The 19,218-nt window shown below is 41.7% G+C and overlaps 1 pseudogene; it reads right to left on the reverse strand.

Moving 5' to 3' along the window:
• Positions 1 to 16,232, reverse strand: part of LOC141574921 (putative serine protease 47) — a 51,440-nt pseudogene extending 35,208 nt beyond the window's left edge.
• Between the last annotated feature and the right edge of the window lie 2,986 nt (positions 16,233 to 19,218).

Here is a 19,218-nt window from a genome sequence, read left to right on the forward strand (position 1 = left end):
TAAGCACCTTTTAAAGTTGAATGACAGCAATAAGGAACTACCACTTAGTAAAAATGACAGGGGTTTTTGTTGTCTTTTAAAAACCAAGACTCCCTGGCAATTTGGGGGGAAGGAAAAGCAATAAATTTTATGTAGACTACACTTGGCATCTACTGTTCCACATATTCAAAGCAGAATTCAAATGATCATATATGATAAATAATGCATGTTTCCTGTTAACCCAAATATTAAGAATATAAAACCAACATTTTCTACATGTACTAATAGAAGCTAAAAATTTTCACATCAATAGGTGAATATCTGGTAGTAATTTACTTACTCATATATATATATATATATGTTTTATACACAGTGTAGTATACACCTTTATATGTATTTAAAAGCACACTTTGCCCATAAGAAAGCATAATGCGAATTGTATTACTAATTTATTTTTTCTGAATATTATTGACAAAGGAATAAAGACATACCACATGACCCCATTGATTAAATTTTTTTTTTAATTCTAATGGCACACATGAAACTTACTAATATTCTGCACATCAACACCAGGCATGGTTTCTGAACTTATTCCTCAAGCCTGAAATTCAGTACGCATGTTAAACAAACAAGAAACTGTATTTGCTGAATGTAATTTCCCCCAACTGCATACAACAGGTTTTTCTTATTCTATTTGGTAAAAACGACAGTCTTTCCGTGTTTTCATCAATTCTGTAGCCAAAATGTTCTATTATCTGTTCTTCATAGATGCAATGTAAGTGGAGAACTGTGAATTCATTTAATAAAACATTTCACTGCGTTGTACTGTTTCTTTTCAAAATCAGTTCTAAAAAAGTACTGGGAGCTGGGCGTATCGGTAAGCACTCTGCAATTATAGGTCCCATAGTAACTGCAAAGGAAGACTCAACAGTGACAAAGGTCATCAGGGCAAAGTCTGAACAACTCTATTCCTGGAAGAATCCTCTCCCAGGATGCCATTTTCCTGAAGGCAGAAGGGATATCCTAGATCTTCCCATGCCCATTTTATCAAAGTGGAGGAACATGCCTCTGGGTGTCCATAGGCCCTTCAGAGGTTAGCAGGCATCTAAGCACAAACAGGACTTGGATTCAGGGAGCTGCATCGTAACCATGGAGACCCACCTATAGGACAGCAACACGGAGCCTGCCAAAGACAGGATGTGAGAGAGAAGCTACCATTGAAATGAAAGAACAAATCCCCAGGAAAACAGACTTATCACATCACCATTATATAACAGGAAGAAACCCTATGCATCATGTGGCTTGTGCTAAAATGCTTAGTGATCTCATTCTTACCATAACAAATTATCTGCCAGAAAAGCCCTTCAAGGTCAAACCCTGGCAACAATTAAAAAATAATGAAAAGCATTCATCCCTAAGGCAGAGTTAGAATGTTTTAGTTTGAAGCAACATGCTGTATATTTTATTAGCTATAACTTGTTTAATTATTCATTGCAACTCTTCTATTCCCTGCAGAAACCTCAGGTTGCTCAGATTTCTATCTGAAACTCTTTTTTTATTTTCCTTATTCAAGGGCAAATGCCTTAAGAGACCAAAATGTCTATCCACTATTTTCAACTGGACAGAGAGATATATTTGTTTAGAATAAAATACTAAATTAAAGCCAGCAAGAGACAGATGGAAAAAGAGGGGGGAGGGAAGGGTGAGGAAAAAAGAGAGACAGACAAGACACATGATTTCATCATCGCAAATCATGCAAACCTCTGGACTAGAATTTCTACCAGGATGCTCCTTCTGTACCTGGGCCACGCATGGCCCTCGAGTTCTGCCTGCCTTCTCCATGCACCTGTGCTGCTCTCTGTGTCCAGGACCCTGTGCAGTCTTAAAGGCTGGCTGGAGCATCACCAGCCACCTTCCAAAAGCCTCCACATGGTTTCCCATCAGTGATGCCACCAGTCTCTCCTTGAGTTGCTTCCTGGCACGTTTTGCCCCTAAATACAGGGCTGTTGTCACTGGGTTAATAACCGTGCTCTCTGCTGGAGGAGCAGACAGGTATGGAGGAAGTGGGGGCATCCTGCACTGGGATGCCAATGTGATTGGTGTCTGCATGCCTCAAACCAGCCTGAGGAATGTCTGCAGAGAAGGTCCCCTCACTCATGTGAAATTGAGGACCCCCCTCCCTCTTTCTCCTTGGCTCTGAACATGACACTTTAACATCGAAATTCACGGGGCCACTTCCTTTGTGTGGGCACAGATCTGAGCCACAGGTGAGTCTCAAAGGGGTCGGATTCCAGAACAATGAACGGCATACCTTAGCTCTCCTTTCTATACACGTGAAAGCCTTCATGAGTAACCTGACGGTAATTTCCCATAACCGTGACCACCGACATTCCATACACGTGGTCAGCCTCACGTGTGGTGATGCCAACAAGAGCGAGATTCGGAGTCCAACTGGGGAAATTGGAGGCAACAGACTCAGATCATCAAAACATCTTTTCCCCTGGAGGGATCACAGTGATTCATTCCACAACCTCATTTTAGAATCCAAGGGAGAAAACCCTTATGGCCAGAAGAATGAAGTAGCTTGCTGAGCATTACAGAGTCAGATCAAGGGCTGGACCCCAGGCCCCCCTAACACCGGGTCTGTAGCACCTCTGTTACACTACAAATTGCTGGAATTTGAGAACTCCCTGTGATCAACTGCAAAAGAAGGACTACAGAATCTTAACTTCTTTCTACTCTGCTATTCTTTAGAGCTTGTCTTGTTCCTAAATCAATGACAAAAAATGTCTTTCTCTCACATGTGCCATTTTCCTGGGCTTCGTCTTGGCCTCTCTGCACACAGGTGTGGGGGGTCCATCTACCCACCTGGTCTAGTCTATCTTCATTTTTCCTGAGTGACACAACCCCTGTTATGTGCAGGGCAGCACTCCCCAGCTGAGAAACTACATACCCCAACCCCTGGTTCAGTTGCAGATGACAGAGACCTAACTCTGGCCCAGGAGATATAAGCAGAAGTTGCCAGTGGGAGCTCCCAGGAAAGCTCTTTAAAAGTGAGCAGACTTAACTGGCTGGTGCCTTTATCTCCTTGCCTATTACCTTCTCTGTTCCTAGGAAGATCCTGGAGATGTAGCAGCCACTTTGTCATCATGAGGCAACAAGCATGAAGACGAAAGCTGGACAACCAAAGGGAAGGCTAAACAGAAAATCATAAAGATCCTCAGAGCCGATGACATTGTCAGGCTACCTGCCTGCCTTGGGGTTACCTTTCTAGAGACAAAAAAAAACAGATCTTGGTTTTTTGTTTGTTTGTTTGTTTTCAAATTGAAGTATAGTTGATTTGCAATGTTGTGTCAGTTTTAGGTGTAGATCAAAGTCATTCAGTTGTACATATACATATATATCCACAAATCATTTTTCAAATTCTTTTCCATTATAGGTTATTACAAGATATTGAATATAGTTCCCTGTGCTATACAGTAGAACCTTGTCATTTATTTTATATATAGTAGTGTGTATCTGCTTAACCCAAACTTCACATTTACCCCTCTCTACCTTTCCCCTTTGGTAACCATAGTTTATTTTCTGTCTGTGAGTCTATTTCTGGCTTGTAAAAAAAAGTTCATTTGTATCATTTTTTTTAAGATTCCACATATAAATGATATCATATGATATTTGTCTTTCTCTGTCTGACTTACTTCACTTACTATGATAATCTCTAGGTCCATCCATGTTGCTCCAAATAGCATTATTTCATTCTTTTTATGGCTGAGTAATATTCCATTGTGTATATATACACATCTTTATCCACTCATCTGTTTGATTAAGCCACTGTGGCTCGAGTTTTCTGTTACATACAGCTAAAATTATAGCTTATTTATATATCAGGTGTCAACAGATGTCATCATGAACAAGGAAAAAAAATTACAATTCTATATTTTCAATTGTACATTTCAAAAAAAATTTTTTATGGTAGCATGTTTAGACCAACCACTGACTGAATGCTAACTTACTGGAATTAACATACAGCAACACTGCTCTGAGGGGGAGAACCAGTTGGGACAACTCTTGGAAGAGATACCAGTGTGTCCCACTGTGAAAAATACAACCATCTATATACTTTAAGTGCTAAAACTGGTTGTATCTTGAGAAAACTTGAGGTAGAGTGGGCCCATAACTTGTGGTAATCTCTTAAGAATTTAACAGTGACAGCAACATCCCCTATAGGAACTGGGGACACTATTTTCTCAAAAGGATATATTTTTATTCTATATAGCTGATTTCTCAATGTCTAAATTCTGAAATTTAAAGCAAGCAGGATTTTACAGGTGGTGCAAAGAACATTCAGGCATCTAGTTACCCACATCCCATCAAACACTTTGTAGCCAGAAATACAGTCAGAATCTGAATGCACCACTAAAAATCCTTCCACCTACACTGCGTTTCTGATAAGTCCTTTTCTCTGTCCAGATTCCTTCCTGAGACTACCCAAGAGTTCCCAGCTCCTAGTATCTCTGCCTCAGCCAGACACATTCATTTTTATTCTGGTCTCATTTGCAAATTCTAGTAAGCTGAAATGAGAAAACGGCTTCAGAAAATAACTTATCTGCTACAGTAGTTTTCTTTACTTTTTCTCAGAGTATTAGGCAAGTAACTAAAAGTCCAATATGTTAGGATGAAACAGTAAACTACTGTAAAACTGCATCAGCCTTAGACAGTCACTCTTCTAAATTTCAAATTACACAAATTTTACTCTTCAAAATGTCTATTTGTAGCACATCACAACATCTCATAAAAACATATCAACCATCAGCACCAATCTCAACATATAAAGCAAGACAGAAAATGACAAAATGCCTAGCTATCAAGAGGAGAACATTAAACAATCATTTATTTGGAACTAAACAAGTGTATTTCTTAAAAATGCATGTCATTTAGTCTCTATTCTGCCCAAACACTTACTGTAGTCAATGGAAGAACTAGCAGGGATGGCTGACAACTGAGAGGCACTCTTCAGTCATGGGGCTGGTAGGACACTCAGCTGAGAAAGTGGAGTTTCTCTGGTTCTCTTGAAGCTAGGACATCCTCAGGCAGGGGACTTGGGTGGCATAGATCCAGCAGGTTGGAAAGGGACATGTGAACTCATACGCACTGTCTCGGCAGGTACCCTACAGCACGCTGGCTTACACGAGAAAGCCTTGCTTGGCTAAGATTGTAACTAAGCTATGCTACATGTCAATACTTTAAAGACATGTTACACCTCAACTGATTCAATGTTCAGTTTCAAGGTCTATCTTTCACTGAAGATTTCCATTTTCACCTACCAAAGCAGCACACGTGGTTCTTCCTAAGACTCAAGGAGAGCCTCCCCCAGCCATACCCCCTGGACTTGGAGGCAATCCAACTTGCAATTAACAGCAGCAAGGGGCCAGGCTGGGTCCTGCAGAAAGAGCGAAACCCCACGTGACAAAGAGCTCACTGCAGAGCCCGGTCCAGCTGTATATGAAAAGAAAGATGGCAGGTGCTTTGCCAGGAGTCTACGGTGCACAGCTACAGTGGTTCAGCTGCGGGATTCAAAAGATGGGTGTTCCCACTGGAAATGCACTAGTTTAAGGATATTAATTTGGTAAATTTACCTGTCTCTTCTCTTTACAGTATATTTTCAAAATATACTGTTTTGTAGTTTCAGAAGTCTTTTTGTCCTTTGCTTTTCTCTTTCCTCATTTATCTCTTAGTTTTATTTTGGTGAAATATGGGGCTTTCCTCTCTTCACAATTACAGGAAAAATCTCTCATTTAGAGAGGTTGCCAGTTTAAATTTTGATAAGATAATCTTTGTTGATAAGAATTTACAAACTAAACCGTACCAAAAAGCACATTCTTTGGATCAAAAGAGATGTATTTGGCATCATCTATGCACTGTATAGTGCTTACATGGAGATAATCAAGTCTTACAAGTATATTATTTTCTTTAAATATTCAGAACACATGGTATTGTTCACCAACTATAACAGAGCTTTAAGAACAGAAATACTTAAAGGATAAAGAATGTTGCTGAGGCTAAAAGTCTACATTTACAGACTATTTTTCATATTAAAATGAACTAAGAAATTTAAATGCTAAATATTATTGAAAAAAATTGCATCTGTGCATGCTACGTCATCAGGGAAATGCAAATTAAAAGAATGCAATGCACTACACACCTATTAGAAAGGCCAAAATCCAGAACACTGACAACACCAAATCCTCGCAAGGATGTGAAGCAACAGGAACTCTCATTATTGGTGGGAATGCCAAATGATACAGCCACTCTAGAAGACAGTGTGGCATTTTCTTAAAAAACTAAATTACTCTTAGCATATGATCCAGTAATCATGTTCTTTTGTATTTACACAAATGAACTTACTTAAAGCCACAGAAAAACCTATATAAGAATGTTTACAGCAACTTTATTCGTAATTGCCAAAACTCGGAGGCAACCAAGATGCCCTTCAGCAGGTGAAAGGATAAACTGTGGTCCATCCAGATAACAGAATACCATCCAGAGCTAAAAAGAAATGAGCTACCAAGCCATGAAAAGACATGGAGGAACCTTAAATGCACATTACTAAGTGAAAGAAGCCAATATGAAAAGGCAACATACCGTATGACTCCAACTACATGACATTCTGGGAAAGGCAAAACCATGGAGACAGTGAGAAGTTGCCAAGGGCTGGTAGGGGAGGGAGAAGGATGAATAGGTGGAACAAAGAGGATTTTTAGGGCAGTGAAAATACCCTGTATGACACTGTGATGAGTGGTAGGTGCCTGGCATTATACATGTGTCCAAATTCAGAGAACACACAACAGTAAGAGTGGACTCTAATGTAAACTATGGATTTTGGGTGATAATGTGTCAATGTAAGCTCACCCTTGGTAACAAATCTACCACTCCGGTGAACGATGCTGCTAATGGGGGAGGCTATGTATGTACAGAGAAGGGGGCATACAGGAATCTCTGCACATTCCTCTTAATTTTGCTGTGAACCTCAAAGTGCTCTTCACAAAAGCCTTTTAAAATGTTCATCTATAACACTATGCCTCGATTATTTTTAGTCATTACCTTTCACTTATGCAAAATCACCAACATGTGATGCAATAATAGTTCATATTGTTTGTGACTATATAGGAATGTGGTTAAAGATAAAATGTGTGGTAGGAAGGGACACACCAGTAGAGTGGTGACATCTGGGAAAGGAGGAAGGAAATGTGATTACGAATCCTATAATTATACATTCCTTTTTTAAAAAAAAGGAATTTGTAGTAAATATGCAAAACGTTGACAATTAAACTGGAGAGACAATTTTGTTAGCTTGCTTGATTATTTTCTAGTCTCTTTGGTACAGGAAGAAAAAGTCTTGGGGTAAAATGAAACATGACCAAATGAGATGTGAGGTTAGGTAAGAAGTGTCAGACTAAAGTAAGAATTTACATATTCAGGAAGAGAGGCAAGGAGGGGATTTGGAAGGGTCAAAGAGCAGGGCCAGACTCACCCGAAAAGAGGACAAGGTAGGATAGTCTAGGTAGACAGTACACTACAGGGACTGTGTCCTTGGAAAACACAACAAGGTCCCATTCAAGTAGACGCTGTTTACTGGGTGACTTGTGGACCCAGAATTGAGTACTGTATATATCAGCTTACTATGAACCAAATAGGAAGATGCTTGATTTGCTGCATAAAATGAACCTTAAATACAGAGGAAACCACTGAAATAATGGTAGGAACGACAATACTGAACTGAGATTCTGACAGCACAAAAAAATTGTTATAAAATACAGCTTACCTATAAAAGTAAAAAACCATGCCTGCTTGTAATATGACTTTTAAGAGTGAAGTCAGGAATTTATTTTATCTGGTACACACAGTAATTTGGTATAAAGCTTTATGAAACAGCTAAAATAATGCTACCGCCAGAATCCAATTGTTGCTAAAACGCATTCAGTTAAAATGGAAAATACAGGGAAATAAAACACTGTAATTGTCTCTCAACCCACATTGTATATTATGTAGCTAAATTATATACTATTATATTTTCTACATTTTAATAAGCTTTCCCAGAGAGGAATTGATAACATAAGGAAATGATTCTCAGCTTTTATTTCTGAAGACCTAAATAATATCCCACACGTATTTATAAACCAAACAGGGCCTTGGCCTCTCATTAGATCCCAAACCTTATAAACTCTGCTTCACAAAACCACAACATGTAATAATACATGAAAGAGCTAACACAAATGGTTTTCGGTTCTACTTCTTACTTGGATTCACAGTTGGGGACTTACCTATTCAAAGTGAGCTATTATGATACATAAGAAAAAAAATCAAGGTTTTCTTAATTTTTGAAAATCTTTTAATAGTGTGCTGTATAATTCGTACAAATATTGTCTTTGGCCTTGATAATATTTTATTTAAACTTGTCCATCCACTAGTTAGTGCAAGTGGAGACCTCCCCAAAAAGAGGAATTTCATGGCCCTGACCCAAATGCAGCAGGATGTTGACAAACTATGTAAGTAATATGTCCAGTACTTAAATAAAAGGTCAAATGTCTCCTTTAACCTATGTAAGAATTTTCAAAATAATAAATCACCATAATTAATAAAGTGGTAGAAAACCTTTGGGGAAGTTTAAGAAATTTACATATCTCCAGACAGTGAATAATTTTCTAAATACAAAGTTAATAATAAAATACCAGATGCTCGGTTTAAACAGAGAAATTTGCAGCAGTTTTCCAAGGCCTGAAAAGAATCTGATTAGCCAAATATACTGAATGCACACAGCTTCAAAGATCTTGATGGGACAAATAAGATGCATTTACTAAATATTAACAGTAAAACTTCAATCAAAAGAGAGATTTTGGTAGAAATTTTAAAGAAACTGCTTTATAACTCTTTTCAGGTCATAGTCAGATTTTCCAAGAATACCGAAAAGTATGAAATAGGAAAGAAAATAACATACTTACCCCCTTCTAACGTTCAGACGTCACTGAATTCATTCCAGAAACTAACGTGTTTCTGAAATGTTTGCTATCAGCAAGATCTGTGTTTTCCCAGTTGACTTCGAGAGAAGCTAGCAGGACCTCTCTCTCAGGGGGTTTATGATGCACTGTAACTTCCTTCTTCCCCTGTGCTCACTGAGGGCAGGCCTGTCTGGCCAGTGTCCCCAGGATGCAGCCCAGCACCTGCTTATGGCTCTGTGGGTGTGTGCCACACAGACGCAGAAGACCGGGCTATTATTCAGCCATAATAATTCATATTATTCAGCCATAATAATTCAGCCACTTTCCCAAACCCGCACATGAGCTGCAGCAGAGGAAGACGCAGGATTCAGTGATTACTAATCTGGGGGAAGGTGGCACCCCAACCAGGGCAGCGGCCCGGGACCCGCCTCAGGGTCCGAACGGGATGTGTGGCCCGGACCTCACCCACGCACCCCTCCCTGTGCGCCTCCCCAACGGCACAGCCCAGGCCTCACCCGCCGGCTCCTTGACCCGCGCGCGCCCACCAGCGCCCCCTTACCTGCTCGGCGATGGCAGCAGAAGCGACAGCAAGCGGTCGCCGAGGCCCCAGGCCGCGTTCCTCCTCCGGGAGCCGGTCCAGGAGCACCCGGCTCCCGCCCAGCGTCCGCACGCTCCGGGCGCGCTCCCGCGTCCTACGACGAAGGAGGCAAGAATATACAATGAAGAAGAGACAGTCTCTTCAGCAAATGGTGCTGGGAAAACTGGACAGCTGCCTGTAAATCAATGAAGTTAGAATACTCCCTCACACCCTACACAGAAATAAACTGAAAATGGCTTAAAGACAAACATGCAGACAAGACACTATACACGGCTTAGAAGAAAACAGGCAAAACATTACCCAACATACATCTCAGCAATGTTCTCCTAGGGCAGTCTACCGCAGCAATAGAAATAAAAGCACAAATAAACAAATGGGACCTAACTGAACTTACAAGCTTTTGCACAGTAAAGGAAACCATAAGCAAAACAAAACGCAACCTGCGGAACGGGAAAAAATATCTGTAAATGTTTGACTGACAAAGGCTTAATTTCCCAAATATATAAACAGCTCTTAAAATTTAATAACAAAAAACAAACAACCCAATCCAAAAATGTCAGAAGACATAAACAAGAATTTCTCCAATGAAGACTACAAATGGCCAATAGGCACTTGAAAAAAATGCTCAGTATCACTAATTATCAAAAGAAATGGAAATCAAAACTACAAAACACCAGTCAGAATGGCCATCACTCAAAAGTTCATGAATGATAAAAGCTGGAGAGGATGTGGAGAAAAGGGAACCCTCTTACCCCACTGGTGGGAATGTAGTTTGGTGTAGCCATTATGGAAAACAGTATGGAAATTCCTGAAAAAACTGAAAATAGACTTACCCTATGATCCAGCAATCCCACTTTTGGACATATATCCAGAAGAAACTCTAATTCAAAGAGGTACATGCACCCCAATGTTCATAGCAGCACTATTTACAATAGCCAGGACATGGAAGCAACCAGCCATTGACATATCAATGGGTAAAGAAAACGTGGTATATATACACAATGGAATATTACTCAGGCATGAAAAGGAATGAAATAATGCCATTTATAGCAACATAGATGGACCTACAGATTATCATACAAAGTGAATTAAATCAAAGACAAATATCATATGACATCACTTATATGTGGAATCTAAAAGAATAATACAAATGAACTCATTTACAATACAGAAAGAGACTCACAGATGTAGAAAACAAACACAGTTATCAGGGGGAAGACAGAGGGAGGGATAAACTGGCAGTTACACATAGGTGGTGTTACTAGACACAAGACAGTAATCTTAGGCACAGTGTTCTATCAGAGAAATATTCTTATACTCAGAGGGTCATGGATGTGGTAAATATTCAATAGACTTGTAAAACGCTGTTTTCTTAGGCTTCTTTAAGCTTGTCTATAACCTCTGTTCTAAGACAAAATGGAGAATCCCTTTCACTATGCATGTAAAGTCTTGCTTCCATGTCAGAGATACATAAATACACATGGCTGTTGCTACCTGTTATGTGAAAGAAACTTTAAACTTTAGTCAGAGTGTTCTTGAACTCTGGAAAGGAAGCTATACTCAGTAAGTGAGGCATGCAGTCAACTGATGAAAAGACCTGTAGAAGTAGTGTTTGCTGTGGAACTTAGACATTTGGCTGCACCTTGTATTCTAACAGTCCGTAGATGAGAAAGCCTGCCCAGATGCATGTAAACCCTTGTTCCCATGTGGATGGATAGATAGATAGATAGATAGATAGATAGATAGATAGATAGATAGACAGACAGATAGATAGATAATCACACTTCTTAAAAGATCTATAAAAGTAATTTTAGACACAGTTTTTTTTCAGTGACAGAAAGTTACACACAGTAAGTGAGGCTAGGATTAAGTAGTGTAACAGACCTGTAGAGTTAGGTTTTCTCAGCCTACTTGGAAGCTGAGTCATATCAAAACTTTTTAACAGTGAATGGATATAAAGGCCTTTCATAGTATATATAAAAATTCCTGTTGAAATGTTGATTATATATAGATGTTGTCTTGAGCCCCAAGATAGAAATGGCAGACAGTGTTTTTTCACAGCTATATTGTACAGAAATAGTCATGCACCTGTGAATTAAGAAATCTCTGGACACTCCTTTCCAAGGCTTCTGTAAGCTTTGCTATACATAGTGTTCTAAGAAGCAGAGAATGAGAGTGTCCTTCTCTCTGCATGAAAAGTCTGGTTTCCACACTAGGTATATATAAAGAGAGATACAGATGTATAGCTTTTGTAACTAACCATATGAAAGAACATTTAGGCACAAGGTTCTTTCAGGGAGAAGCTGTACCCAGTAAGTGATGCATGTAGTTTTAACAGTGACTGGAGAGGAAAGTCTTCCTGTGTGAATGTAAAACAACAAGATAGACAGAAAACTTAGACACAACGTTCTTTTGGAGAAACACTGTTACACACAGTGAGTCATCCCCACGGTGAATCATTTAACATATTTATAGAATCTGATTTTACAGACGTCTCCAAGCTTTGCTATATACAGTGTTCTTACAGACAATAGATGTGAGCCCCATCACTCTGCATGTGAAGTCTGTCTTTCATGCTACATATACATGCATACCTGCTGTAACAAACTATATGAAAGAAATTTTAGGCGCAGTGTTCTTTTAGTGAATGAATCAAATAACCAGTGAGTGATACACACAGTCAAGTGAGTGAAGGACTGGTGGCCGTAGGTCTTCTCTTGCTACATAGAGGCTTTGCTACACCCAGGTTGTTAAGCAGCCTTGGATGACAAAGCCCTTCATCTGCATGTAAAAAATTGTACCTGGATTAGATACATAGCCTTAGTGGGACTTTATGAAGGAAGTTTAGACGTGGTGTTCTTTCAGCAGAACAAGTTACAGTGAGTGATGCTGGTAGTGATGTGTTTAACAGACTTGTCAAACTACTGCTTCCTGGGTTTCTTGGAAGCTGAGCCAGAGCCAGGTTTTAACCGTGAAGATATGTAAGAGCCTCTCAGGAAAGTCTTGCTTGAATGTACCTTATACACACATGCTGTCACTAGCTACACAGTAAAAATACAGGCAAAGTGTCCTTTCAGAGAGATGCTGTTGTATCCAGAGTGTCTCGCATGCAGTGAGTATTTAAACAGATTTATAGAAGCTGTTTTCCTGGGTTTCTTCACACTGCTATTCTGTGTTCTAACAAAAAATAGGTGAGAGCACCTTCCAAACTGCATCTAAAATCTTACTCCCATATTAGATATAAATAGCTGTCTTTAATGTCTACATGAAACAGATCTTAGGCAGAGTTTTCTTTCAGTGGAAGGAAGTCTGCCCAGTGAGTAAGGCACTTAGTCAGGTGAATAAAGGGCCTGTAGCAGTATTTCTTTCCTTGCTACAAATGAGCTTCCCTCTGCCCAGGGCTCTAACAACCCTGACATGAGAAAGCCTTTCCATCTGCATGTAAAGCCTTGCTATCATATTCAGTATAAGTATAGAGTTGCTAATAGTCCAGGAAAGTAGGTTTAGACAGTCTTCTTTCGGTGAAAAAAAGGACAAAAATGTGCAGGCTGACAGCGAGTGGTTTAACAGGCCTGTGGGATCACTGATGCCCACGCTACCTGGGTGCTGGCTCGTGCCTAGAACTCAGCCACTGGGTGGACAGCAGGGACATTCTGAGTCCGTGTAAACTCCCATTCCCATGTTCCTTATCCTTAGAGGTCCTTACCTGCTGGCTTGCAGAAGTCCTAGGCACAGTGTCCTTCCAGAGAACTACTGTTAAATCCAGAGTCATGAGGTAGCGAATCTTTTAACAGATTTAAATGCTGTTTTCTCAGGTTTCTTTAAGCTTCCCCATAGCCAGTGTCCTAAAAGGAAGTAGAGGAGGGAACCTTTCAGCCTGTATGCTGATGCGTGTAGTTTTTCATATTTATACACTGATGTGTGCAAACTAACAAGCTTGTGTATATCTAATATGGGAATGAGCTTTTACACATACATGAGGAAGTTTTTCACTTGGGGGCTGGCTGAGCACAGTGAAGACATTTCTCTGTAGCAGGAAGAGCTCTGCTGCTCGAGGTCCTCTGTTCAGTTGAGCGTGTACATCACTCACTGGGTATAAGCTCCATTCACTGGAAGAGCACAGAGCCTACCATTTCCTTCATAGCACTGCTAACAACAGCCGTCTGTCTCTAACACGGAATCAGGACCTTACGTGCAGAGCAAAAGCATTCATCTCTTGCCTGTAATAAAATGGTTTATACCACAGTGGAAGAAGTATCAGCAATAAGCTTCTATGAATCTGTTAAATGATTTACTACATGAATGACTCTCTGTGTATAAAAATGTTTCTCAGAAAGAAAAGTGTGCCAATGATTTCTATTCTATGCCTAGTAACAGCATCTCTCTATATGTAATACGAGGATAAAACATTTATGCACTTGGAAAGCTTTCACGTACCTTCTCTCTTAAAACCAAGATGTGAATCATCTTTAAGGTAGCCCGGGAAACACTCGTTCTGTGGGTCTGATGCAGCGTTCACTGCCAGCTTCACTCACTGTGGGTACTTCCTGCCCCTGAAAACTCACAAAGTCAATACTCTCTTGCAAAGAGCAGTAACAAGAGCTATACGTAACTAATAATGCAACAAGCTGTTACATGCCGGTGAAAGGGATTTCCTGTCCATGAGCTGTTAGAACACTGGGTGCAGGGAAGCGTCTAAGTAGCAAGAAAAGCACTACTTGCAGGTTCTTTATTCAATTGACTATGCGCATCACCCTCTGGGAATAACTTGTGCTCACTGGAAGAAATCTCTCCTAAAATGTCTTTCACACAGCTAGTAAAAACAACTATATACATGTACTATGGAAGCAAGATTCCCATACAGGCTGAAAGGCTGCCTCCTCTACTTGCTCTTAGGACACTGGCTATAGGTAAGTAAAGAAACCTGAGAAAACAGCATTTAAATCTGTTAAAAGATTTGCTACCTCATGACTCTGGATTTAACAGCAGTTCTCTGGAAGGACACTGTGCCTAAGATTTCTGCAAGCCAGCAGGTAAGAGCCTCCATTTAGACACTGAGTCATACTGAGAGTCCTAACGGTGCATGGATGCTGAAGTCTTTCTGACTGCATGTCATACGGTTTCCATATTCTTTATGTATGCAAGTTCTTATTAGCTACGTGGAGGGCATCTTAAACTCAGGGTTCTTTCACAGAAATGTTATGCCCAGAGAGTCATACATATAGTGAATCTTTTAACAGGTTTATAGAAACTGTTTTCTCAAGTTTCTTCAAGCTTCACTATACCCAGGAAACATGTGAGATCCTTTCACTCTATGTAAATTTTGCTTCCACATTAGAGTTTCTGAGCTCTTGCTCCTAGCTATATGAAAGGAACTTCAGACGCGCGTTCTTTCAGTGAACTGACATTATGCCCGATGAGAGGTGCATGATGCTAACTGCCTAAGGATCTGGATCAGCATTGCCTCTCCTGCTCCTCAAAAGCTTCCCTGTACCCCATGTCTGAGAGCCCACAGGTGAGAAAGTCTTCCCCTAGTGGAAATTCTTGCTCCCATATTAGGTACATACGGACTTGGTTAAAACTAAACTAAAGACATTTTAGACATAGTGCTCTTTCAGGAGAAAAAAGTCACCTACGGTGTGAGGCTCGTGGTGAACTGTTGAACAGACCTGCCAAAGTGCTGTTCCTCAGGCCACTTGGATGCTGAGTCACGCCGAGATGTTTAACACTGAATGGATGAGAAAGACTTTCCAAGTCCTCTCCCCATGTCCCCAACATACAGATGTTCTTACTGACTACGCGGTAGGAATCTGAAGCTCAGAGTTCTTTCACAGAAAAGTTGATAGATTCAGAGTCATGCATGTAGTAAAAACTTTAACTATTTTCTTAGGTTTCTTCAAGCTTTGTTATACCCAGTGTTCTGACAGGAAATACAAAGGACATTTTTTCACTTTGCATGCAAAGTCCTCCGTGTTAGAAGCTGTTGTCACTACCTATAGGAGAGAAATTGTAGACATAATGTTCTTACAATGAAAAAAGTCATGCTCAGTGAGGGATGTATGTAGTCCAATGAATACGGGACCTGTAATCTTTCTCTAACAGAAGCCTAGTTACAGCCTGTGTTCTAAAGGCCATGGGTGAGAAAGCCTTTTTTCTGCATGTAAAAATTTGTTCCTATATCACACACATATAGACTTATTAGTACACTATGGAAGAAAGTTTAGACAATTCAGTCAGTCACAAAAAGTTAGGCTGTGAATGAAGCTAGCAGTGCATAGATTAACAGCCCTGGACGGTTCACTTTCTCTGGCTGCTTGGGTGCTAGTCATACCTGATGTTTTTTCAGTGAATGGGTGGGAAAGCCTTTTCCAGGGTATGTAAAATCCTGTTCTAGATTTTCAATATTTCGATGTTCTTGCTGGCTACATAATAGAAATCTTAAGCTCAGTTTTTTTCACAGAAATATTGTTATTTCCAGAGTTTAAAGCATGTAATACATAATTTAACAGATGGAAAGAAGCTGTTTTCTCAGAATTCTGAAAGGCTCACCATGCCCAGTGCCCTGACGGGGAACAGATGAGACCAACTTCCGCACTGCATCGAAGCCTTGCTTTCATGGTGGGCAGAGCGCTGTTGTCACTAGCTGGGATGCAGGACATCTTAGGCACAGTGCCTTTCAGGGGAAGAGCTGTACCCAGTGAGTGATGCACACGGCTAACTGAACGGAAGACCTGGGGCAGCAGGGCTCTTGCTCATGAGAAGTTTTGTTATAACGAGTGATTTCACAGCCAATAACTGACAAAGCCAATCCCTCCTCATTTAAAAGAATGTCCCCACATTAGATATATGGAGACTTGAATAGCACTAGGAAAGAATGTTTAGACACTGTTCTTTCCTTGAAAAAAATTACATGCAGTGAGTGAAGCTAGTGGTGACTAGTGCAAGAGACATCTAGAACTGCTGATTCTCAGGCTACTTGGATGCTGGATCACAGCCAGTGTTTTAAGAGTGAATGTTTAGCAAAGGCTTTCCTAGTGCTGTAATAGAGAACAAATCTGACTCTATATTGGATCTGTTCCTTTAATTTTAACCACTGTGCCTGCCCTGCTTCCCAGGCTTAGTCTTGCCAGCTCTCTACCTTTTGTGAAACAATGTTGCCTTTAGCCTGACATCTACAGGAGAGCCTATTCTAGGGGCTCTGACCTTTAAGGATGGTAGCTCTTCTGCATTTACATAGAGATAGCAAGTTGCAAACCAGAGAATAACCTTTGTTTTGTTGGAGGTTTACAAGGATAGCATGACCTAACCCACATGGGTGGCTGAAAGAACAAAGAATGGCTGCAGCAAGAAGTTTGCAACAACCAACCACACCCCCTCCCCTGTTTTGTTCTGTTTTGTTCTGTTTTGTTCTGTTTTGTTTTTTGTATAAAATGAGCCTGCATTCTGACTGGAGCAGGATGGCTATCCAAGACAGTAGTCTGCCATCCTCTGGGTCTGCTGGTCTTTGCAAATAAAGTTGCTATTCCTTGCCCCAACACCTTGGCTGTCGTGTGGCAAGCAGAACAAGTTCCGATTGGGTAACGGTCCCCTGTTTGTTGCAGCATCAACAAAGCTGATGACAGTGGAGTCCCTTCTACCCTGATAGGGGCAGCAGTTAATTCTGATGGGAATAGACACATTTTACAGATATAAGTTTGCCCACAGGACCTCAGCCAGCATCTCTAAACAATGTTGAAACCACCAATACAGGGTTGCACATGGTATCACCTCAGACCAAGGGACCCACTTTATGTCAAAAAGAGCAGGAGTGGGCAACATGGCCAGGGGACCCACCGGGTCCGATCACATGATCTGGCACCAAGCAGCTGTCAGGCCCACACCTCCATGAATGATCCAGTGTTGGCCCAGGACAAGCTGCCCTCCCCCAGGAAGCTGTGTGTATTCACGTCAGTCACATGTATGTAGCGCTCCATCACCGACAGAACTCAGGGCAGAGGAGCAGAAAGGTGAAAGGAGGCCCTACCCTGACCGAGCGACCCACGTGAGGCCCTGGTGCTTCCTGTCCCTGCAGCCTTGGCTTCCCACCCTGGTTCACAAAGGTGAGAACACTTTTACCAGGGCACATGGTGCTCCAGCTGCTGCCTGAGCCCTCTGGGAACTGCAGGTCAGCACCTGGACAGGGATGACTCACCACGAGGGCCGGGAGGAGGGAGACTCGGTGTCAACAGGGAGGGCAGGGAAGGGTGCGGTCTCAGGTTCTGCTTGGCCTTCTCTTGCTGCTCTCTGGCCCTGTGTTGGCTGCGTGGAAATGTACAGCAGGCAAGACCCAAGAAGGGGATGCTGACCTCTCTGGGATGAAGGTCAGGGTTATACATCCAGGCAAGACACTGAGACCAGCGGAGGTGCCAAATGAGGGTTAGGGGACCCTACAAAGGTCAGAACAGGAGGGGACGATGAGTCCATATATGGATAAGCCCTTCTAAGTTTATCCTAAGACATGAGGACCCCCCCGGGGCACTGGAGTTGTTGCTCCCAGTGCACACCTGGGAAGCAGATCTGAACGGTGCCTCCCAGACCACCCTCCAGGATCCCGGAGCACATCCCTCAGCTACAGGCAGCACAGGTACCAGGCAGCAGCTCTCAGAGGCCAGTCAGAAGGATCACCTCCTCTGAGGATGGCGGCTCCACCCAGGGTCCTGCTCCCTTCTGGAGCAGCCCCACTCCCAGTGACGGATGGATGTAGGGGGTTGAGGCTCGGCCTTCCTGCCTCAACTTAGGACAATTCCAGAGGGCCCTTCCAGCCTGAGAGCTTCATCCCTTCCCACACTGCTGCAGATCAGATGTTGATCCTGGGACCCACTGCAATACACGGGAGGCAAGATGGCCCGAGGTTCCCAATAGCCGCTCCCAGCTCAGTTCCACCAGAGATGACTAGTTTCTACAGCCCTGTCACCTAATTACATTCAGAAAAGGAGAGGGGGGATCTAAACTTGACATAGCTTGGCTTTTTCACTCCTCATTTCATGGCAGGAGGTTATAGAGCCAAAGGTTTGTAAGAACCATCCTCCCAGTGTCCCAGCTCCTTCCAGAGTGTATTAGAGACCAGAGCCTGAGGTCAGATGAACGTGACAACATTGATGGGGAACACACAGCTGCTGCCTTGAAGCCCCGTTTTGTGAGAGAAGAAACGACAGTGTGAATTCGCTCTAGCTCTGAGAATGAGATGTCAAAACTGGTCCTGCTGTGGAAAATTCATTCAGAAACTAGTCAGCTTTCTTGTTTCTGGGTTGGGGGGAGGTAATTAGGCTTGTTCATTTATTTTTAATGGTGGGACTGGGGATTGAACCCAGCACACCATGCATGCTAAGCACATGCTCTGCCACTGAGCTATACCCGCCCCCCCTTGGAAACTAGTCAGAAATACAAAGGGCCAAGAAAAGCCAAGACAATGTTTGCAGAAGAAAAATAAGAAACAGAGCCTTTTCTACTAGATAGCAACATCTGTTTAAAGGTGCAGTAGTAATTAAGGCAGCGCGGTTCCGATGTAAGAAGAAAGAAACAGACCAACGAATGGAAGAACTGTAAAGTGGACTCATACGTACATGGAGACGATTTACAGCAGGGGTGGTGCTTCGGAGAAGTGGG

This window comes from Camelus bactrianus, chromosome 24, assembly GCF_048773025.1.
Source record: "Camelus bactrianus isolate YW-2024 breed Bactrian camel chromosome 24, ASM4877302v1, whole genome shotgun sequence".
NCBI lineage: Eukaryota > Metazoa > Chordata > Mammalia > Artiodactyla > Camelidae > Camelus > Camelus bactrianus.